This window comes from Symphalangus syndactylus, chromosome 19 (assembly GCF_028878055.3).
Source record: "Symphalangus syndactylus isolate Jambi chromosome 19, NHGRI_mSymSyn1-v2.1_pri, whole genome shotgun sequence".
Classification (NCBI taxonomy): Eukaryota; Metazoa; Chordata; class Mammalia; order Primates; family Hylobatidae; genus Symphalangus; species Symphalangus syndactylus.
Genome location: NC_072434.2, coordinates 38301804 through 38326496, shown reverse-complemented (window position 1 = coordinate 38326496; position 24693 = coordinate 38301804). Strand labels below are relative to the sequence as shown.

At 42.3% G+C, this 24693-nt stretch overlaps 1 protein-coding gene and 1 long non-coding RNA gene across 4 annotated transcripts in view; both read left to right on the top strand.

Annotated features, from left to right (window-relative positions):
• Window positions 1-2054, top strand: part of LOC129458599 (uncharacterized) — a 182269-nt gene extending 180215 nt beyond the window's left edge. For all 3 annotated transcript variants that reach the window (XR_008649681.2, XR_008649679.2, XR_008649678.2), the window contains one exon: window positions 1456-2054. This is a non-coding gene — a long non-coding RNA (uncharacterized lncRNA). The remainder of the gene's footprint in view (window positions 1-1455) is intronic.
• Window positions 2055-7713: 5659 nt separating this feature from the next.
• The window catches only part of C19H1orf21 (chromosome 19 C1orf21 homolog), a 262347-nt gene continuing 245367 nt past the window's right edge, over window positions 7714-24693 (top strand). Inside the window, exon 1 of the mRNA XM_055233513.2 lies at window positions 7714-8083. The gene's annotated coding sequence lies outside the window, so the exon portion shown is untranslated. The remainder of the gene's footprint in view (window positions 8084-24693) is intronic.

Below are 24693 nucleotides of genomic sequence, written 5' to 3'. Positions count from 1 at the left end.
AAAGGAGGAAGCTGATAAAACCACCATTTCAAATTGGTGCAAGCATTTTAAGTGTTTACATTCCTTTCCATTAACATCTGGCACTCCGAATAAGGTGAAATGATGTTCTTCATCAACAGCTTTATTTTGGATCAAGGACTGATTTGATTAAACTGAGTGCTGATGCATGGAAATGCTATCTTGTCCTAAACCTTCTAGCCCTCTTTGCTCTGTTATCTCCTACCTCATGAGGTTAATAGTCTTCTGGCTAGGAGAAGCGAGGGGGAGCTTCTGTTAGCCAGTACGTGGCATGGTCTGAGAATGTTAATCCCCTTTTCCTTGTCCTGGCCCCTCACATGTCATAAAGACTACACCCACGCAGGAGAAGGTGGAAAGTGTACTGCAGATATCTATCATTCAGCAGATTCCAGGAGATAAATTGTTCACTTCTATACCCAGAGTCACGAAGGTTTAGAGGCCACCATCAGTTTGGGGTAGTGGTTTCGTGCCAGGCTTAAGAGCAAATCCCAGCTCTGCCACTTATAGCTGGGCCCCCTTGGCTTTGCTCTGCTTACTTAACCTTGCTGTTCCTTGGATTTCATATCTAGAAAATAGAGATAATAATAATAACATCTTCATAGCACTGTTGGGAGGCTTAAATCAGTTTAAACAGGCAGTAAAGATTAGAAAACTGCTTAATACACACTAATATCCAAAAACTATTTGAAATTCTTGTTTTGGGATTTTCCAATCCCTTCCTTTCTCCTTTATATAATACAATCTTGAAATAATAGTTTGCTTATATCTCTGGTAGCAATTTTTCCATTCACTCTTAAGATAACTTGATTCTCAACAATTGCATCTGAAATCATACTGTAGTATCAGAAACAGTATAGCTTTTGAAAACTGTAGTGTAATCCATGCTGAAGACTTACTAGCTGCTTTAAGCGTTCTTGCTTCATTATGATGAACAAAACTGCAACTTTACTCCCTGTGTTTATCTATTTATTTATTTATTTATTTATTTATTTATTTATTTATTTGAGATGGAGTCTCATTCTGTTGCCCGGGCTCAAATGCAGTGGCTCGAACATGGCTCACTGTAGCCTTGACCTCCAAGGCTCAAACGATCCTCCAACTCAGCCTCCCAAGTAGCTAGGACTCCAGGCAGGTGCACGCCACCACACCTGGCTAATTTTTAAATTTTTTATTGAGATGAAGTCTCCCTATATTGCTCAGGCTGATCTTAAACTCCTGAGCTCAAGCAATCCGTCCACCTCAGCCTCCCAAAGTGCTGGGATTACAGGCCTTGAGCCACCACACCCAGCCTGTGTTTATCTTTTCAATACTGTTTCACTTTCTGAAAAGGATGGGGGAGGGAGAGGACATTTTCAAAGAGGTAAAGCTGAGAAAGAGATGAAATATAATTTGGTTTTTTTTTTTGTTTCTTCTCACTCTCTGTTTCTTTCTTTTTAGCCACATCCTTCTTGCTGTGTCACAGTTGCTGAAATTTCTGGATGTCAATATTTGCTTTCTATCTCCACTAAGAGGAATGCACATAGTAACTTAATTGATTGATCCATCAACTTCCAAAGGTATATTGAGCCTGAGCCCTATAGGAACAACAAGGTCTGCTGTTTTCATAGAGCTTATAGTTGATTGGAGAGACAGGGCCAGTGTGTGAAATGACAATACTATTAGCACGTATAAGCTGGCAGCGGAACAATACTCTAAGCAGGTATCAGTAAGGGCCAGATGACTTGAGCGTCTGGGGATTCATCAGTTATACCCACAGTGGTGGGGCTGTCAAGTGTCCTGGGAGAAAAGAGCTCTACACTGGAATGCTAACTTCAATATCTGGGTGAAGCAAAGGCCAGAAAACAAAAAGGGGAGGAAGCCAGCAACCTTGAGAGGCTCTGCTGACCATTTAATAGTATCTGGATTTACCTTCCCTCTGCCTCATTTTGAGTCTTACTCTGGTGATGGGCTCTTACACTCCTTGCTTCAAGGGAAAATGTTCCATGTTCTCATCTTCTATTTACCCAACTCTTGAAAACAACATAAAAGAGAATACAGGCCAGGGGCAGTGGCTCATGCCTGTAATCCCAGCACTTTGGGAGGCCAAGGCAAGAGGATCACAAGGTCAAGAGATTGAGACCTCCTGGCCAACATGGTGAAACCACATCTCTACTAAAAATAGAAAAAAGAGCTGGGCGTGGTGACACATGCCTGTAGTCCCAGCTACTCGGGAGGCTGAGGCAGGAGAATCGCTTGAACCCAAGAGGCAGAGGTTGCGGTGAGCCAAGATCGCGCCACTGCACTCCAGCCTGGTGCGTGACAGAGACTCCATCTCAAAAAACAAAACAAAAAAAAAAACAAACAAAAAACAAACCAAAAAAACCCCTACAGAGAAAGCCAAGAAGAAAATAAACAGATAACAGATATAAACAAGGAAGTAAGAGCTATCTAAGGTCTGGAAAAGCTGGTTACTCAGAGTAATTCACACATCATTGAAAGACCAATTAGAACCATTAGCAAGTTGTTAGCACTGACTTTAAACTCTGCTCTGATTTAGCCTGGAACCATCCAGAAGGAGCTGTGTCACCAAAAGTGGCACCACTATAAAATAAAAATGCATAAACAGCCCTCCATTCACAGCTGCTTATTGAGTCCTTTACTTGTGTGTGCGCTGTGGTATCCGCACAGGAAGATTTTAAACACACCAAACACACACACACACACACACACACACACACAATCAAGCCTGGTGGAGCTAATGTAAAAGATGTGGAAGGTCCCCAACAGTGTAAGGCTGTGGAAGATCCTGGATACTTCAAAAGTTCAGAAACACAGAAGCTGAGATCACTCATTTAGGAGTTAGGGTTTGAGCCTGGCCTTGAAAGATGAGTAAAACTGAGGCAGAAAAACAGAGGAGATTGAAGAGAAAACATATTTCTTAACAGTTAAGGCCGGGCGCGGTGGCTCACGCCTGTAATCCCAGCACTTTGGGAGGCCGAGATGGGCAGATCAGGAGGTCAGGAGATCGAGACCATCCTGGCTAACATGGTGAAACCCCGTCTCTACTAAAAAAATACAAAAAAATTAGCCCGGCATAGTGGCAGGCTTAGTGGCGGGCGCCTGTAGTCCCAGCTACTTGGGAGGCTGAGGCAGGAGAGTGGTGTGAACCCGGGAGGCGGAGGCTGCAGTGAGCCGAGATCTCGGCATTGCACTCCAGCCTGGCTGACAGAGTGAGACTCCATCTCAAAAAAAAAAAAAAAAAAAAACAGTTAAAAGCATGGGCTCTGGCATCTGACTAATGAAAATCAACTACTTTACCTTGCACTCATGACTTCACCCCTCTGTACCTCTGTTTCCACATCTGCATGGGAATGATGATAATATTAGCATCTATCTGAGTGTGTTGTCAGGAAGATGAAGTGAGTTAGTTTGTATTATGAATTACATGATACCATGCTTGACATACGGCAGACAACCAGTGTTAGCTGTGATTGCATGAAGCAAATGGAAATAAAGCACATTTCAGAGTAGTCTTCAGCTTAGGGTCACTTATTTTTGAATGACTCTGCCAAAGCTACTTTTGAACTTGATTATTCAGAAAAATTAACTTTATGGGAAAACATTTAAAAAATAAACCACATAAAATGAATTCATTTAGATTTATATGAGAAGTTATAGGAGAGTGGTGTGCTGCTTTTACTATCTTTTAAACAATCATACATTTTCCTTGACTATCAATGATAAAGGGAACCTATTGTCTTGGTGGGTTCAGGCTGCTATAACAAAACACCATAGTCTGCACGGTTTAAACAAAAGATATCATTTCTCACAGGTCCGGAGGCTTAGAGTCTGAGATCATGATGCCAGCCTGCTCAGGTTCTTAGTAGAAACCCTCTTCCTGGCTTAGATCGCTGTCTTCTTGCTGTGTTCTCATATGCGGGTGGGAGGGAACAAGCTGTCTGGCTTTTCTTATCTGCACTAATCCTATCATGAGGACCCCACTCTCAAATCATCAAATTCCAATTGCCTCCTAAAGACCTCACATTCTAATACCATCACATTGAGGGTTAGGGCTTCAAACATTCAGTTTGGCCTAAAAAAGCCCATGGAAGGGCATATCATATTTAAAAGAAAGAAGAAAGAAATAATTCAAACCATTATGTTATGTACAGTCCTATAGATGCAAGTCTTTATAAGCTAAAGCTTTAGGACTAAGAGAAAATTCATAATGAGAGTGGTGCCTTTGAAGATTAAAATGTAATTTTTCTGGGCAAAAAGAATATTAAATTTTTGGAAAACATATTTAGAGTGTTTGAAGATATGGAATCCAGAGATTCTGGTGGTGTAGAAGGGTGATGCAACCAGGGGAAAAAAATCATGTTCTTCATTCTTTTTATATGTAAATATGCTCATAGTCATCTTACTAATTATGAATAGCTAGAGAGATTATTCTGTGATAAAATGTCTAGTAGATTTAGCTTGTGCACACCACGCAGATTTGCAATTTGTGGCCACTCCTGTTGCACAGTTAGTGAGTTGGTGTGCATACCAATGCCCGACGTGCCTCTCCAACACCTTGGTGGCCAACCTGTCTGTCCCCTCCCCACCCATTTTGCTCTTCTCTCCCTCCTTTCCTTCTGCAGCCCCTATAGAGGTCCCCAGTCCCACTGCCCCTGCTGTGGCCAGGTGCAGGGAAATGTGTGTTGGTGGTGATGGGAGTCTCCCTCTCACCTCTTCTAAATTTGTGGGGGAGGGGAGGAGAGGTGTCCCGGGAATCCTAGGTAAAATGAGGAACATTTCACATTGAAGCAATGTTTATCAAAGCAGTTATTTTCTATAGAAATTCCAGCACCAGAGAGAGTAGGTTTACTCAAAAGCAAATGGGGCTTAGACCTTCATTTACATGAGCCCAATCAAGGGGTTTTTGTACTTTTGTCTTTCTTACATTGAAGGTAGCTCCCCAAATTGTTTCACGACCTTCATTTACATTAGCCACTCCTAAGGGGTTTTAGTACTTTTGTCTTTTTTAATCTTGAAGGTGGCTCCCGAAATTTTAAGTGCTTCAAGTCCCACAAAATCTGGATTGTCTCTGGTCAGCATGGTCATTTAACTGTGGGATTCCTTCCATGGGCTTTTGTAGGTTATCCTGAGAACCTTACTGCTGTCTAAAATGTTGCTTCTGTGGAATAGTTTCTATGAGAAACAAACAACACTTACAACACATACACAGTCTTTTCTTGTATTGGTAAATTGTCTGATCTCTAACTAGGTACTTAATAAATGTTTGTTGATTGAATGATGATGAAATAAATGAGGGGAAAATAGACAAACTTGAAGCCCTTATTGAATGCTTCTCTCTAGATGGTGGAATTATGATTTTCATTTTCTTTGTACTTAGCTTTTTTCAAATGTTGAAAATTTCCACAATGAACCTGTATTATCTCGAGTAATCTAAACCTAGTTTTAAAAGTTCATAGTATAGATGTTCTTTCATCTACACACGTATGAAGTGCTTCTTCTGTGGCCTTCGGTTAGTTCTAAGGATATTAAGCCAAGCAAACCCCATAGCCTTGCCCTCAAGAAATCTACAGTACCAAGCACTGTCTGAGCCCTGAAGGGGTACACAGGTCAACATCACAGAGCTCTGTCTATTCAGGGTGGTCTGTGTAGATGAGGGAAGGAAAAAGGAGGGGGAAGAACAAAACTTGTTGTCCTCAAAGATCCTTTTATATGGATGTACACACACACACACACACACACACACACACGCCTCAGTTACGTATTTATTTCATTTTACCACAGGCAAAAGTTTCAAGCAGGGCATAAAAACCCAAGGGAAGAGTGGACTACATTTGAATAAATCCATCAGCTGTGTCCATTCTCCTCCCTAACTTTTCAGAAGGAACGGAAAGAGAATAAAATTCTACCAAATTTGAGTTTAAAATAATCAAAAGTTTGAAACAATAGCTTCTATTTATTGAGTTCTCACCCATGTGTCAGGCACTATGCAAAGTGTTTCACATGCATTGCCACCTCGTTTTATTTTCTTTTTACTTTCACAACAAGCTTATGAGGTAGGAACGATCATTATCAATCCCTTTACAGATGAGGAAAGAAAGAAGAAATGAAACAAGTCACCAATGGTGAAAGGGATGGGGCTGGCTGCCCCTGATTGAAATCTCAATTTTTCTACCCTCCCTTCTTAACTGCTCCTTTCCAAGAGGCTAGACTACAAAAAATTGGGGCTCCAAGGAGAAGCATGAACCAGAATATGGATATTTTGTAAAAACAGAATATAAGTTAAGGTTCCTGAACAATGTGATGTTAGGCAGGGTGCGGTGGAATTGGCCTGTAGTCCCAGCTACTTGGGAGGCTGAGTTGGAGAAGATCCCTTGAGGAGGATCTCTTGGGTTCAGGAGTCCGAGTCCAGCCTTGGCAGGAGACCCCATCCCTGAAAACAATAAAAATTAAAACAACAACAGTGGGATACTAGCCTTTTAATTTGAAAACAAAAAAGGTGGAAAAAGGGAAAACCAGTTTTCAAAAAAGGCCAATTTCCTAGACATTAGTGGTTGATTACTAACTCATTTCATTAAATTATGAATTTGCTTTTCTCGTCAGTGTCACCGCTCTGATGCGTCCTTTTCCATTTTCCATCTTCATCCTGGCCGAATGTGGAAAATGATCTGGTTTGTGCATAATCCGCGAGGCCCAGGGAGGATCTTTTGCCCCTATTGTTTTCTTGGGTGTTCTCACTCTGGGGGCCTGACATTCCTCGCGTGTCTAAGGCAATGACGGAGCAGTGAAGCGCGGGGAAGCCGCACAAAAGACATCCAAAGGCTATCAATGGAAAAAGATCAATTAGGTGCACACAAGAAACACCCAATATGCCAGGGAAGAGAAAAATACCCTTTTCCAGAGGGTGGGAAATTGATTGAGCTTCTATGAGGGTCCACAAAGAACTGGACGTATGCAGTGGTGGGTGGCGATCTCTCTGGACCACTCCGGACGCGCCCAGCAGACGCAGCCTACGCCTTTAGGTCCCATGAGGCTGAGAAGGGTGGGGAGAGGGGCGCAGCACGATCTTGTGTCTTTCCTCCGGTGCCGCCTCTACCGAATCGCGGATGCTTCATTAATCTTGCATGCGCCGCAGCTCGGGTCAGTATGGAGGCGGATCGGTGGCAGGGCCCGGGCCTCTGGGCTGCGCCCGCCCGTTCAGCCTGGCCCGGGAGGGGAGCGGCCGCGCGGTGGGCCAAGGACGCCCGGCCTTCCCTCCGTCTGCTTCCAGCCGACACAGCCCCGAAGCTGGGCTCAGGGTCTGACCAGAATCTCCCCCAAAGCTGGGCCCACCTGGCTGCCCCTCCAGCAGCCTCGCCGCTCCCACGCCACCGCCCGAGAGACAGGCTCGGGAGGCCGGACGGGACGCAGTCTTCCCGCCGGGGTCTTCCCTCCGGCTGGCCGGCCGCTGCAGGGGACGCGCGCGCACACACGTACACACACACGTACACACACACACCTGCCCACACACACACGCACACTCCCGCCTCCTTCCCGCCCCGCAGTCCTAGCAGCCCCCAGCCCGCTCCCCAGCGCGCTGCGCCCCGGCGGCCTCCGCAGGCCCCGCCCCGGGGAGGAGAGCCAGGCGCGCGCGGGAGCCGGGCGCGGGGAGGGGCCGGCGGTGGGGGAGTGTCTGCTGCCCCCGCCCCTCGAGTGAGTGACTGAGCGAGAAGCTCCCCTCCCTCGCTCGCTCCTCGCAAGCTCCCGCTCGCTCCCTGCCCACTCCCGGGGGGACGTTCCGTGCCGCGGCCGCCGCGGCCGCTGCTTCTTTCACACTTTAGTTGGGAGCTGGGCGCCGCGCTCAGTTACTGGAGAGCTGGCCGCGCGCCGCCGCCTCCCGCACGCTTGCACGCGGGCCCGGCTTCGGGATTTTGGGTTCTTACTCCAAGCGGCGGGGAGGAGGGGGAGCCCCGGACACACTGTGGGGAGGAGGAGGAAGAAGAGGAGGAGGGAGGAAGAAAAAAGACGAGGAGAACAGGGGCGGGGGGCGGGAGGCTTGCCACCTTCAGCCCCCCCGCGAACGCCCAAGGTAAGCGTGAGCCATTGCCTGCTCTGGGGCGGGGGGAGCTGGCGGTGCAGCCCGCCCCGGCTCGGCTACTCGGGCATCCCCGGGTGGGCAGGGAGGGAGGCCTGCGGGGTGTCTGCCGCACGGAAGGGATGGGAGCCGCGATCGTGGCTCTGCCTGCGCGGGGCCCGGGCCGGGGCTGCTGCTTGTGCGGGGCTGGCGGGGCTGCTGCCAGGAACGGAAGCTGGGATGGGGGAGCCGCGAGGGGCGTCTGCCGGCCTGGGCGGAGGGGCTGGGATGTGATCGGGGCTGCTGACTTCTTTCGTCACATCGAGGCCTGGGTGGCTGGTGTTAGACACCCCTCCCTTTCCACCCGCACCCTGCCACCCTCAGCCTTCCTGCTCTCCTCTAGCTTTGCATGTAGCCACTGTACTTTGCAAGCCAGAGCTTGAAAGGAAAAACACAATTTAGGATCCTTTGCTAAGTATCCAAGTCCCTTCTCCCGCTCCGACTGATTGATGTTTGTGTGGGTGGTTTGACCCCCGGGATTTCTGAAGTTTTGACCTTTTTGGGGTGGCTCGGTGCATCTGTTTGCCCACCTCGGTGTATTTATTATTCGTGCCCATGCGAGGCAGCCAGAGGGTGCTTGGTTATTGTACACGAAACAGATTTCACTCTCCTCTGCAGGCAGTTCGCGAAGTGCCGCCGCCGCGGCTGCCTTTGGTCTGCTGGTTATTATGTCCTTTCCCTATCATCCACCCTGCTCCCTCCCTCTACGGAGGGTTAGTTTTTGTTTTTGTTTTTGTTTTTTCCTTTCCACTGACAGTTTGTGTGAGAGAAGTCCTGGGCTTAAGGGCCCTCAGCACTCGTTCATTTCCCTTCTAAAGCTCTGAATGGCTCAGGCATGTCGGTAAAATTTGGGGTGGTCTTCTTTGCTCCAAGAGTTGCATGGCCAAAGATAAAAATATGCACACATAAACACTCCTTAATTCTGAGAGACGGCAAGCAGTTTGAGAGAGAAATAATTTGTTTCCAATAGGAAGTCGGTGACCTATGGGATCTCTTCCATTGCCTGTGGGTTAGGAAAATTGTTTTAAAATAGATAGTGCTTGTGTTGTCTGTGGCTGGAAGACAGCCATAGTTCAGTGACTGAAGCAACTCTGAAAGTGATACACCCTGGGCACCCAGAACCTCAGTAAAGACACACGTAGTCTGACTCAGATGTTAGGAAGGGGACTGACACACCATAGATTCCATGGAGTATTTTTTTCCTTTTTTTTTTTTTTTAGGAGACTGTCCAGGCCGTTTGGGGAAATGACAAGTTCATTACACAGACAGATGTAATGAACACCTCCCTATTCAAGGGGATGGGTTCAGCTTCTGCCTAGTAGGAATAACCTTTTGATTTGATAGAATTGGGATGTACCAGGATAGAAACAAACATAGGCGGAGTGGGCCTGAGCTACTTCAGCACTGTTGTGGGGAGAAGGTGATGTTTCTGAAGGGTCTTCTAAGTTCAAGATGCTGAATTTGGAGTTTTCTCCCCTTTTTCATATTGTCTAGAGCTGGATTGTAGGATCAATAGAACATGTTCCGTGTTGGCTGTTTGGAAATGCAATTGTCAGACATGGAAATTAATTTGGATTGGATCACCTATTTTTGTTTTGCTACTTACAAAGTAGGATGTACCAGTGATAGGACAACTGAGTGTATTTATAGGTGTTAAACCAATGCTTGGACGGGTACTTCACAGATCACAAATGCAGCATTGAAATAGAATGTCACTCAATGTTTACTGCTGTGCAAACCTGCTTCAGAGAACAGTCCTGGAGGCTTCTAAAAAGGGCAACAAAGACCAGTGCGCTCAGCTCTTGGGTGGGTGGGTGCCTGAGGAGGGGCGGGGTGCTTCTGTTGTCTAGCTTTGTCACAACTGGGCATGTTTCCAAAGAAAAATGGCCTTGGGTGGTAGAGAGGTCTCACATCCTCCAGTGTTAAAAGTTCATCCTAGAAGGACCTTAAAGTTCCAGCTTTCCTTCTCAGGGTTGACTTAATTTAACTCCGACTTTAGAAAACTGATAATTTTGTTTTCTTGGCTAGACATTTATCCCTCCTCCACCCCATCTCACTTTATCGTTCAACATGGGTTTCTGGGAATTAACAGACCACTGTCTGAAGGGGTTTGAGCTTCTCGAAGAATCACAGGGCATCATTCAAGAGCTTTGGTACTATTTGCTATGACTTATTCAAAAATCCTACTAAGGAGGAAGGTGGTTTCCTCTATTATAATTTCCAAGTGAATCATGTCTCAGCGCTATGTTGCCTTTGTGACCAGGCAAGCTTTGAGTTTTACATTCTGAGTGGCTTGCTCCAGGCTCTAAGCAGCCCCCTTCTATAAGATGTTTTTGTTTTTGTTTTTGTTTTTGTTTTTTGTTTGTTTGATTTTGTCTAAAGGAGACACCAAAGGCTGGGAGAGGGAATGTCATGTCACCTTCCAATAGGGCAGGAGAAGGCAGGTGACATATTTACAGAAGAGTCCTAAGGTGATAAATGTGACTGTTTTCATTTGAATTTATCAGTACAACTTACAGCCGTATAATGAGGCATCTTGTGTAGCTCACATGTTTAAGTACAGAGGTCTTGGGGTTCTGTATCCTTTGAAGTTTCCTTCGAGCTCCACTTTGAGGGTGGCCCTAACTAAAGGGTAATAGCACAGTAATTCCAGAGGGAGATTGTAGAAGGAAACTGCCAGTTAACAGAGAAATTGGTGAAACCTCACTGTCTTATGATGCTTTGTTTTCCTCCAGCTTCTTAGAACCAAATATAAAGGGAGGAGGGAGCATTGCGTTGCTTGTATTTTCTCTCTTGATGTTTAGCTGGTATCTCAGAGTGTGGTCTCTGCTTATTTCAGGTGATTTAAACTGTTTCATTCTGCACCTCCTCATGGGTAGAATGGAATCCAAACTCATCAGAGAGTTGTTAGGAAACGGTATGTACACATGGGTAAGCTTCAGACTCCAGCAAGTGCTCTGAGCAGCACAGTGCTGATTATCAATCAGAAGTGAGGGTATGGCAGGTCTGATCTTACAATGCAAGTTTACATGAAAATAATTTGTATGTGAAAGTTGATTTGCCTCCAGTTTTTTAGGAACATATTGACTATGTAAATCTACTTATACATCTAGTCAATCGGAATTCACTCAGAGATATTGGGTCGATCAGTCTTCATGAAAATATACATCTCCTAAAAATACTATTTTGGAAATGGATATAGTGAAGCCTCCTTCCCAAGGTGAGGGAAGGGTTACATGATATATAATACAGGTTGGAGGACCCTACACAGTGTACATGCTGGGTACTCAGATGACCTTTTTTTTTTCCAGCTTTACTGTGTAAAGATACTTTTATTAATAGGCTTTTAGCAAACAAATACATCTTTGGCCGCTTCATGATCCTTCTTTGAGCTTCAATTTTAAAAGTCCCATAGCATGGAATAAATAAAAATTGTGCTTAATTGGGTTCTACATAAAACACAAAAAGCAGATTGCAATAGACCAGTATAAAGTACTGCTTAGAAAACTGAAAAAACAGGGATAGGGCTTGTGTACAAGAAGAATTGCGACAGTGAAACTATATTTTAAAAAATGGTGACAGTTTTGACTTCCAGAGATCATAATTCAAGAGCTTATCTGAAGTGGCATGTAAATTACATACATATATATTTTTTAAAGCAGGCAATTATTTAGCTTGACTGTCTCGGTTCTGAAGTTTAATTTTACAAGTTATAGTTGCAACAAGAAACAACATGACATGCTGTGGTTATGCAATTATGACAAGAGTGGTTGGATGTAAACTGGGCTAGGATAAACATAGAAATGAGCACACAACAGTGTCTCCAGTCACCAGGTATTAAGAAGTTTCTTTGCTTTTTTATTAACTATGTTACTAGAAAATGTATTTCCCAGGTTGCAGGCCAATCACCTAAAATAATGATTGCTTTCTCTTACATTTGTGAAAGGAGATGCAGCTTCACCAATCTAAAATGGAAACTGAGACGACTAATTGGCCAAGCTACAGGAAGGCTAGGCCCTTTTGCTCATCTCAGCAACCCCCATAAAGTAGCTAGCACACTACTTTGCACTTGGAAGACACTCAATGAGTGATTGAATGGAATGGAATTTACCTAATTAGTTAAGATCTGCAATGTGTCAAAATTTCCTTGGAGAAATACATTAGATGTGGACTTAAGTTTTAATAAATGTGTATGGTAGTTTATTAAGAGCCCCATATTATGCCTCAGGTAGGATTTTTAAATGTTGAGACATATTTGACAGGAAACATACCAAGCATGATGTCCTCTCAAATTACTGAAATTTCTTTCTTTCTTTCTTTTTTTTTTCTGAGACGGAGTCTTGCTCTGTCATCCAAGCTAGAGTGCAGTGGTGCAATCTCACTGCAATCTCCACCTCCTGGGTCTAAGCAATTCTCATGCCTCAGCCTCCTGAGTAGCTGGGATTACAGGCAGGTGCCACCATGGCCGGCTAATTTTTGTATTTTTAGTAGAGACAGGGTTTTGCCATGTTGGCCAGGATGGTCTCCATCTCTTGACCTCAAGTGATCTGCCCACCATGGCGTCCCAAAGTGCTGGGATTACAGGCATGAGCAACCATGCCTGGCCCCTAAATTACAAGAATTTCTAGTTAGGGGCATCTTGATTTGGAGTAGATATAATTTCTGTATTTGACAGGCGTTCCTTCCCTTATGATTGTAGCTGTGGTCTTCATCTTATTTGCCTCAGAGATTCGGTGAATAACAGTGCCTAATATTTATAGTGTGCCTTGTGGTTTTCAAAGTCCTTTCATGTACCCTGTCTCATTTGACATTTAGCTGCAGCTGTAGCAGTCAGGGTTTTCCATGCTGGTATCTTTACCACAATGTGCCTGGATCAAGGAGTGCTGGAGAGGTCCGCGGAAAGCTCAGGAAGCCCTCCACCTCTTGATTTATTAGATTCACTGCTGCTCCCTCTAAGATAACCTGAATAAAGCAGGAGCTAAACAGTGTGTACACATGGACGTTTAGAGTGGACTAATAGACACTGGAAACTCCAAAAGATGGGAGGATGGGCGGGCGGCAAGGGATGAGAAATTACCCATTGGGCACAATGTACACTATTTGGGTAGTGGGTACACTAAAAGCCCAGACTTCACCACTACACAATATATCCGTGTCACAGAACTGCACTCCTATCATCTAAATCTAAATTTAAAAAAAATAATAAGTGAAGTAAAGGAAAGTTGAGACCTGTTAGTGCACTGAGCCTACCCAGGCTCCCAGCATCCAGTGGCTTTCCCCCTACACCTGTTCTGTCTCTTGGGCTGGCTTTGGCCTCTTAGTCCACCTTTGACAAGTATCCGTTTCATCTATCGCTTCCTTTCTGAAGATTTTTCATGTTTTTCTGGCCCATAGATTTCTATCCATAGACACTCCGTTTTTTTTGTTTTTTTCTTGAGACAGGGTTTCATTCTGTCACCCAGGCTGGAGTACAGTGGCACAATCTTGGCTCACTGCAACCTCTGCCTCCCTGGTTCAAGTCATCCTCCCACATCAGACTCTTGAGTAACTGGAGCCACAGGTTCACACCACACACCTGGATAGTTTTTGTGTTTTTTTCTAGAGACGAGGTCTTGCCATGTCGCCCAGGCTGGTCTGGAACTCCTGAGCTCAAGCGATCCCCCCGCTTCAGCCTCCCCAAGACCACCGCAGCATCAGCCACTGTGTCAGGCTCCCTCTGCTTCCTATCCCACACCTTACTTTTGCCTGCAAGACTTTAGTGTCCGAATGTGCCTGAATGAGCTTTTCCAGTACAGTATTTTAACCATATCTCCAGATCCACTGTCTATCTGGCTCCTCCCACCTATCTGCCTGACAGTAGACGTCTTCCTTCCAGCCCAGTGACTCCCTTCTTCCCTCAGGGCCCCTGTCCTACTTTGCCCCACACCTCCTCCCTTCTTCCTCCCACCCACTTCTCTCCATCAGGCCTTTAGATCTTCCAGCACATACCTGCCTCTGCCTGTTTCTCAGGCACCCGCCATCTCAACACATGTGTTTATAGTATTCATGAGTTGACATCCACATACTTTATACCTTGTAGAAAAGCAGAATTAGAGCACTCCCAAGTTTAGGGATCTTTCTGCCTTTGTTTTCATTTTTGATTCTTGTATGTTATATTGTTGACTTTGTAAGGCTCTTAAGCCATTTAATAATAGCTGAGTACTTTGCTTCTTCACTTCGCTTAGCTATTACATTCTTCATTGGATAAGATAAAGGAAATATCTTGATGATTATTGTTATTCTAAAAGATTTGGACAACAAATCTGGAAAGCATTCCAGAGATTTTCATAATAGCACCACAGAAAGACTTTATTACACACCAAATTCGACTTGCTAATCACAAAAGTAGAATGGTTTATTTAACTTCATCTTCATTACCTTTTTTTCTCCTTTGGTTAAGTAAATGTTGGTTAAATAAGTATTCCTGCAACTTGAACTAATTTTTTTTCCAATTTGTTATAATTTTACTGCTCTCCATGAAAATTTTATAAATTCATGGGACACATTTATGCCAAGCAAATATTCTTTAGCTAACACCTAATGTTGTTGGTTTCCTCTATAAGTTTGTAGCCTATATCAGGCCTATCAGTAGGGTCAGTGGGGAAAAAAAGTAAACTGAGCACTGCTACTGGAAAAATATATCCCATTGACTCACTACATATGAATTTGGATTGGTCTTTTTAGAAAACTACTTCAAAAGTGGATCCAACATTAGTTATGCAATATCCTGAGTGCTTTAGGGCTTTTGGAAAAAGGTACTTTAAAGCAGAACAGGGAGATGATGGTTTTTAAGTAATAATTCCTTTTCTTGGATGGATCTGTATTTTATTTGAGTGTCATGGATACTGCAGCAGTTTCAGTTCATTGTTAAACCACATGTTAGAATATATTTTACTTCGCCTGGTGACTTATGGTTTTTCCCACCTGAACTGGGTGCGGAAAGGCGATTGAGAAGTTGAATTGTTTTCACCGAAGTGTGGGAACCTTTTTCATACCCATCATCATGGATGTAAGTGCTAAGGGATGTACTCTCAACAAACCATGACATGCATGCGTATCGTAGCCACTCCTAAAAGCTTCTTCCTGAATTCCACAGTTGACAAGTAGGTCTAGTAGAGCCCCTGTATTAGCACTATGTCTTTTTACATGAGACAGTTGAAAGGCTGAGTGTGAAGTAAGGAGATGCTGCAGGCTGCCAGGCTGTGATTTGCAGGAAACTTTTCAAAGACACAGATAGTCAGGGTGACTTCAGCAGTTCTATCTCAAAGTTCTGCCAAAAGCAGTTTTTCTAAGATAATTTTGTTAACAGTTCTTGCAATTAATAGGTTATAAGGAATAAGTAACATATATCTCATTATATGTTTCAGGTCGATAATATTTTGATGAAGGAAGTGAGAATCCAGGAACATCTCTTGAGTTTCTTAGTAGTTGCTGAAAATTCAGATATTCTGGTTTGTGCCAGGAATCCATGACAGTCTAGATGCGACTCCCAAAACAAATTTTATGCCTCCCTTCCATGGCCTCCCCACCACCCACCCCTGCCTCACCCTGGGATATCCTTCTTCCCCTCTACTGTGTCTCTTGGTCTCTTGAGATCCAAGATATTTCCCAAATCTCACTTCAAATCCCACCTCCTCCAAGGAGCCCTTTTTCTGCTATAAGAGTGGTTTCTCCCTTACCTTCCATGAACTGCTGTAATACTTATTTTAGGCTTAGTTTACTTTATTATTGATTTTGATTTTTATTATATATATTTTTGTCTCCAGCCAAATGTAAACCCTTCTATTGCGCCCACTGGGCCTTAAAAGTAGATTGGTCTAAATAAGTAGTTATTGATTGATTGACAGCTTATCATTGATCCTGAGGCTTACAATTTCTGTCTATGAACACCTTGCTCCCATTTGAAGCCTTCTTTAATACAATGAGGAAGTATAGTCTGGAATGAGAAAAGATAATATAAATTTTTAAATTCCTTTGTTGGCCAGGGTTAAGGCACCTAATCTTTGTTATTCACTCAGATAATTTATTGAACAAACATTGACTTTTGTTAATGATGTTTGGTGTCATTTCTGGTGCCTGGGACTGGAGAGATGCTGGAGATAGATAAAAAGGCCTGGCCCTGCCTTTGTGGAATTCTCAGACAAGCAGGAGAATTGACATACGAACACATGACATGCGGTGAATAGACAAAGGTGCTTTGGGAGTTGAGATAAGAAAGCACCAAGCTCTGTTTAGTGGGAAGCAGACTGTACATCCCAGTTTCCCTGGGGCAGTCCTGGCTTATTCCCACTGTCCAACATAGTTAATAATAGCATTCCCTTTACTCTCAAAAGGATCTCAGTTTGGACAATAAATGATGACTCCCCAACATCGAGAAGTCATAAAAGGCATCACAGAGAGGGATATATTTTGGACTGACTCTTGAAAGCTACCAGGAGTCCTCCAGGACACTGCTTACATTGCCAAAAATACTGGGAACTAACACTGGTTTGCTAACTTTGAATTTTTTTTATTTTACTATACACTCATAGACCAATTCTCTTACTGGCCTTTGGGGATAAAGGGGTTTGGGGGCAGATGGAAGATGAAGTAGGCCACTTCAAACAGAGGAAATGTAAAGATATGGAGCCATGTGGTTATGGATTGATGTTGCTGGACTTCCCACATATGATAGAGAGCGATGGGAGATGAGGCTGATGAACTATGCAAATCCTTTTAGGTCATGCTTAGAGTTTGGACTTTTTGCCCACAATATAAGCAGTGAGGGTCACTAAAGGATTGTAAAGAGAGAAAAGACCTATTTTGTATGATGTTTGGTTTTCTATTGGGTATGGGTAAGAGACTGGAGGGCACAGAGATGAGTCAGAACAAGTGAACTGTAGTACTAACTGGGAGGGAGATACTGAGAACTGAAAATGGAGAAAGGGGACAGACAGAAGAAGGATTTAGGAAGCAGAACTGATAGAACTCAGTGAAAAATTGGGCAGGAGAGTGATAAAGGGGATAGCGTAAAGGATAATTGTAAAATTTCTAGTTGGATTATACTCTGAGCTGTGGAAGCTAATAGCCATTAGAGGGAAAGATAGTTAACTCAGTTTGCAAGAGGTTGAGTTTCTGGTGTGTATGCTGTCTTAGATGGAGATATCTAACACGTAACTGAAATTCTGGTCTATAATTCAGAAGAGAGGGTTGGGATAGAATTATGAGTTTGCTGTCAGCTCAGTCATCATTTTCTCAGGGAATCATTCACTACATTTCCATGATGAGGTCCAATCCCTCTATTCTGCCTTCTTACCGCACCACCTACCTCCTCTCCTTGTCTGTATGCACTTTCCAATATTGTAATTGCCCATTCATTTTTGAGTTTATGTGATTAATGCTAATACTACCCCCCACCCCCTGCAACTGTAGGGTTCATGAAGGCAAGACAGTATTTGTTTTTGATCCTTTTGTATCCAAAGAACACCTGCCACACACTAGGGGCCCAGCACATATTTGTTGAATGGATGAATAAATCAGTGATTGAAAGAGTTTTTATAAATGTGATAGTTGAAGCTGTTGTGGTTCAGCATCGGTTTGCACAGGGAAAGTATGTGGAAGAAAACTAAACAGTGAGTTCTAGGGAACCCCAGTGTTTCAGAGGTGTGATAGAAAAGGATGGTGAAGGAGACTCAAACCAGGCAAGTGTGGTGTCTGTCAAAGAGGGAGGATCAGGCAGTGGCATGTGGTCAGAATTGTTTCATGAAGAAGTAAAACAAATCTAAAGACATTTTCATAATGTCTGTTATTAAATAGATGTGGGAACACTTATTTGATGGGAAGATATCAACATGTTTTCTCACCGTTAAAAAACTGTGTGGCTGGCCGGGCACGGTGGCTCACGCCTGTAATCCCAACACTTTGGGAGGCCAAGGTGGGTGGATCACAAGGTCAGGAGATCAAGACCATCCTGGCTAACACGGTGAAAACCCATCTCTACTAAAAACACAAAAAATTAGCCAGGTGTGGTGGTGGGCGCCTGTAGTCCTAGCTACTTGGGAGGCTGAGGCAGGAGAATGGCGTGAACCCAGGAGGCGGAGCTTGCAGTGAGCTGAGATTGCACTATTGCACTCCAGCCTGGGCGACAGAGCGAGACTCCGTCTCAAAAAAAAAAACAAAAAACAAAAACAAAAAACTGTATGGCTACTTAGCATTGTAATATTATGTATTAGCTTATGCTGCATGCAAAGTTTAATGTTTTATCACTTTGTTAGTTTCGTATGTTTGGAATCTGAGTTTAGCCTTGTATAACTTATGCCAGCACCCAATGTAGTAAAAATTTGGAGCCATGGTTTGGGAGGATGTTGAAAGTGCACAATGTTTAATCATTGTGAATTTATAAGTGTGTGCATTAATTTGTAAGGGGATTAAAGATACACGGGTATTTACATCCTACCAGATGAATAGCCATCAACTGTAAGAACACTTTAAGTTACAACAAATGATGGCTATTTGATTCCAGAAGTGGAGGCTGAGAAGCAGTGTCATTAAAGGTTTGTAGTATATATAGGGAAGCTTATTGCAGAGTATGTTTGTTACTCATTCTTGGACTCCACTGAGAGAGTCAAGGAGAGGTAGGTGAGGCATCATAATGTAGCAGAAAGAATGTGGGCTATGGATTCAGCAGATTCTATCCTAGTTTCGCCACCTCCTAACTCCAGATTAGTGAGCTTGAATGACAACGGCAATAGTTGACAATAGTAATAATGAAATCTAACATGTACTGAGTGATGACTCTGTGCCTAGGTACTGTGCTGAGTACACTACATGCACTGTTTCTTTAATGCTTGCAGCAACTCTATGAGGAACCCACTACTGTTACCTCTTCTTTACAGACAGAGAATGACTAAGCCTCAGTGTGTTTAGGATCTTGATTAGGTCTTGTAGCTAATAGTGGTGGTGCTAAGACTGGAATCCAGGCTCTCCTCCTTTAAAGTCAGGCTTTTAATTGTCAACTCCCAGCCAGTTCTGTTTTCTCTGCCCCCTTCCTCGTACGCTCCTTTCTTCTCATTTACTGGTTCTTTATGAAGCAAATCAGACATTGTATTATCTGCTCTGTACATAATAGATTATAGAGTTCTTTGTCATTTAACCACACAGATATATTCTAAGAAATGTGTCTTTAGATGATTTCATCATTGTGCATACATCATAGAGTGTACTTACACAAACCTAGATGGTATAGCCTGCTGCACACCTAGGCTATAGGATATAGCCTATTGCTCCTAGGCTATAGACCTGTACAATACATCTCTGTACTGAATACTATGGGCAATTGTAACAAAATGGTATTTGTGTATCCAAACGTCTAAATATAGAAAAGGTAAAATATGGTATAAAAGATAAAAAATGGTATACCTGTGTAGGACAGCTCCATTATATAATCTTTTGAGACCACAGTTTTATATCCATTGACCATTGCTGACCAAAACATGGTTATGTGGCACATGGCTGTATGTATTTCTAAAAGATACAGACTCTTTTTCCTTTTAAAATAATCATAATATTATTATCATGTCTAATTTCTAACAGTAACTTCCTAATATCAAATATTTAGTCAGAAAGCAAATTTCCTTGATTGTCATCATTTTTTAAAATTATTACTTTTTTGCATTTTTGGGATCCAAACAATTTCCACACCTGAGAGATGCATTTGTCTTATTTACAGGCTTCCTTTCCCTATTTTTATCTCTTTTCCTTCTCTGGAAGTTTATTTGTTGAGGAAACAGGGATTTGTCTATAGGACTCCCTGTATCCTGACTGCATTGTCTTTGTTGCTGTTTTTTATTATATTTCTCTGTTTCCTCCTGTATTTCCTGTAAACTAGTAGTTTGAGCTAGACTAGAAGCTTATCAGAAATTTCTGGCAAGAGCACATCATAGGAAGTGTTATGTACTTTTTTTTTTTTTTTTTTTGAGACAAGGTCTGACTCCATTGGCCAGGCTGGAGTGTAATAGTGTGATCTCTGCTCACTGCAGTCTCTGCCTCCTGGGCTCAAGCCATCCTCCCATCTCAGCCTCTCGAGTAGCTGGGGCTATAGGTGTGCCACCACAGCCAGCTAATTTTTTGTAGAGAGGGGTTTTTGCCATGTTGCCCAGGCTGGTCTCGAATTCATGAGCTCAAGCAATCTGCCCACCTTTGGCTCCCAAAGTGCTAGGATTACAGGAATGAGCCACCACTCCTGGCCGTGTTAGGTACTTCCTATTACATCACATCAGGAGGCACACATGCCTTCTCGTTTCTTCTTTTGTGAAGTTAAGTCTAACAGTGGATTTAGGTGTTGTTAGTCTGATCACAGGCCCTGTAAAAAACATTGATGCTATTGTGATTATTATTTAGTAAGGGTTATAAAATGGTGATATTCTGTCATCCCTTCTGCATTTCCTAGCTGGAATTTTTCTCTCAAGAAACCTTAACAACTTCAACTATTTGTTACCCTGAAATATAGTTTATGTAGAAAAATTGATGCTTGTTTTTCTTTCTTCTATTTAAACCAATATCAGAATAATGAGCTGATTTTCTAGTAGCCTCTAGAGGAAACCAACAAGAATTTTTTTTCAGTATCATTATGAACTCGTGGATTTTAACACAATTTATGTGTTTTATCCCTTGCAGTTTATTTTGAAGCTCAAATTATTTTTGTGTCCAGTGTGAGACTCTTTAAATTGGCTTCTGAATCTTTTTGATGAGACTACAGTAGTTTTTGATAACATTTTTACTTTCTGGTTTAATAAGATATTTCAGATTTATTTTGCACTTTTTCTACCCCAGATCTTTTTAGTGGTAAACAGTATTTAGAGACCACAGTACAGTTGTTAGGGGTTCTCATTGCCTTTGAGCTGGTCATTGTTTCTAGGCCTTTTCAGTGGACAGAGTTCAGAAAAATATGTATGTGTACGTATGTGTCTACTCAGATACGTATGTGTGTGTGTGTTTGTATGTATGTGTATGTATTTTATATATATATATATGCGTGTTTACATATTGTTTCCTTATTTCTTCCCTCTTAGCAAAAAAGTCGCCTACTGTAGTTCTGCACCTTGCATTTTGTACTTAACAGTATATTTCAGAGATCACTGTACCATAGATAGAAATTTCTCATTGCATTTTACAACTGCAGAAATTCTACTGTACAAATATACCATAATTATTCATTTGGATATATGGTTGTTTCTAATCTTTTGTTCTTACATTTTAGTGGGGAATGTTTTTTGTTGTTGTTGTTGTTGATGGGGGTTTATCCGTAAGTCAAACAAAGCCAGAAGTGAAACTTCATTTTATTAACTAGATGGACAGTGGAATGAACAGTGATGCAATAAACAGCTTTGTGAATATTTACGTTCATATTCTTGCTAGTTTATCTTTAAAATAGATTCCTAGAAGTGGGATCACTGGGTCAAAGGATAAGTACATTTGCAGTTTTGCTAGACGTTACCAAATTCCTTTCTGTGGGTGTTATGTGCTACATTATTTTGCATTCCCACTAACAAAATATGAGACTGCCTCTTACCCTACAGTCTCACCAATAGAAAAACATTGTACAGCCTTTAGGTCTTAGCCATCTAAATGGTGAGAAATGATAGTCTAGTGTAATTTTAATTTGTATCTCTCTGATTCTGAACTAGCTTCAGCTCTTTTTCATGTGTCTATGGGTTTGCATTTCTTTTTCTTTATCTTTTTTTTGAGATGGAGTCTCGCTGTGGCCCAGGCTGGAGTGCAGTGGCGCGACCTCTGCTCACTGCAGGCTCCGCCCCTGGGGTTCACGCCATTCTCCTGCCTTAGCCTCCTGAGTAGCTGGGACTACAGGCGCCCGCCACCTCACCTGGCTAATTTTTTGTATTTTTAGTAGAGACGGGCTTTCACTGTGTTAGCCAGGATGGTCTAGATCTTCTGACCTTGTAAGTGACCCGCCTCGGCCTCCCAAAGTGCTGGGATTACAGGCGTGAGCCACCGCGCCCGGCCTGCATTTGTTTTTCTATGAACAGTTTCTTCATATTTTTTTTGCCCATTTTTATAGAGTTGTAGGTCTTTTTCCATTTTATTTTATTTTACTTATTTTTATTTTTTGAGATGGAGTTTCACTCTTGTTACCCAGGCTGGAGTGCAGTGGCACCATCTCGGCTCACTGCAACCTCCATCTCCTGGGTTCAAGTGATTCTCCTGCCTCAGCCTCCCCAGTAGCTGGGATTATAGGCATGCACCACCATGCCCTGCTAATTTTTGTATTTTTCGTAGAGACGGGGTTTCGCCACGTTGGCCAGCCTGGTCTGGAACTCCTGACTTGGCAGATCAGGTGATCCGCCTGCCTCAGTCTCCCAAAGTACTGGGATTACTGGTGTGAGCCACGGCGCCCAGCCCGCTTTATTTTATATTAGGGATAACATCCCTAATATTTGGCAAATATTTTTCCCAGTTTATTATTTGTCATTTCTCTTTGATTATGGTGTTAAGCAAATTATTTTCTTTGGTGCAGTCAGTATTATCAGTGTTTCTTGATTGCCTCTTAGTTTTAAGTCATTGTCAGAAAAAATTTCCTTACATCCAGGTTATAGAGCAATACATGTGTAAATACAATACATGTGTAAATATTTAGTAGATACGTTTATAGCAAAAAAAACTCCAGGTGAAATTAATTTTAATAATATATTTTGTTTAACCCAAAGTATCAAAAATATTATCATTTCAATAAGTAATCAGTATTTAAAAAATATTAGTGAGATGTTTTCATTCTTTTCTCATGCTAAGTTTTTAAGAACTAATGTGTTTTTTATATATTTAACGCATTTCAATTTGGTCACTAAATTTTCATCATAAATGCTTGATCTGTATTTAGGTTTCATAAAATTTACAGTTGAAAAAAGTAAATTCACATAACCAGGTTGTTCTAGTTGTACTTAAAAAGTTTTCCAATACCTAATTGAATATCCATTTTAAAATTTCAATTAATTAAAATTAAATAAAACTGAAAATTTAGTTCCTCGGTCACACTATATTTCAAGGTCTCAGTAGCCACATATGGATAATGGCTACCATTTTGGACAGTGCAGTTGCAGAGACAGTCATCCGTATTTTCTTTTAGTACTCGTGTGATTTTATTATGAACATTTATATGTATGAATTTATTTTGTTGTATGGTATGGAGAATGGATCTAATTTTTGCAACATGGCTATCTGGCATCACAAACCACTTATTAAAAAGTCCATCTTTGGCCAGGCAGAAGGATCACTTGAGGCCAGGAATTTGACCAGCCAGGGCAATATAGTGAGACCTCATCTCTTCAGAAAAATTTTATAAACTTAGCTGGGCATAGTGTTGCATGTCTGAAGTCCCAGCTACTGGGGAGGCTGAGGTGGGAGGATGGCTTGAACCCAGGAATTCAAGGTTACAGTGATTGTGTCACTGCACTCCAGCCTGGGTGACAGAGCAAGACCCTGTCTCAAGAAAAAAAAAAAAAGTCCATCTTTTTCCCACTGATTTGAGATGTGCCCCTCTTACATATTTCTATACATAGTTGGCTGTATTTCTGCATTTTCTGTTTTCCTCTATTGGTCTGTCCCTTCATGTTCCAATACCCTACTGTTTTAATCACAGAGGTTGTACAGTATGTCTTCATATTAAAACCATGGCAAGACGCCATTTCGCGTCTACCAGATTGGCAAGTACCTGTCAATATTAAGTGTTTGGAAAAGGCATCGGGCAAAGGAAAGAAACCTGCATACCATGCTGGTGAGAGTATAAGTTGTTAGAATAATTTTGAACAGACTATACCGTGTAAAGTGTTCCCCTGCTTCCCTTATCTTTCACGGTAGCAGAATAAAGGAGTAGGGCAGGTAGCAAGGCTGGAGTGGGAGCAGTTTTGTCTAATAACTTCAGTTTGCCCTACCAATATTACCATTTTCTTTACCAGTTGGATTGTGAAAAAGGTTGGGAAACACTGCCTTAAAAGAACTCTTAACATGTACAAGAATGCACAAAGTAACACTTGATAATACTGAAACCCTGCAAACAGTGTATATGTCTGTCAACAGTGTAGTGAATAAAGAAGTTGTGGTACATTCATGTGAAACAATAGTAAGAGTAACCTACAACTGTGTATGCCAACACGGATGAATTCAAAAGCATAAAGATGAGTGGAAAAGCAAGATAGAAGACTAATACAATATGATTCTATTTATGTAAAGTTCAAAAATGGCTAAAGTAACATGTTGTTTAAGGATAGACTCATAAATGGGAAGACTGCTAAGAAAAGCAGGGGAAGATTAACAAAATGCAGAAGGATAATTAATTACTTCTGAGGTGAAGGATATGTTGTGCTTGGGCAGGGTTATACATGAGACTTCAAAGGTGCTTGTGATGTTCTGTAGGTACATACATAGTTGTTCATTTGCTTTTATACGTTAAATTGTACATGTATTATGTGATTATTTCATAATAAAAGAGAAACAAAACAACAAAAACAAAAATCTAGACACAGGAATAGGCTAAC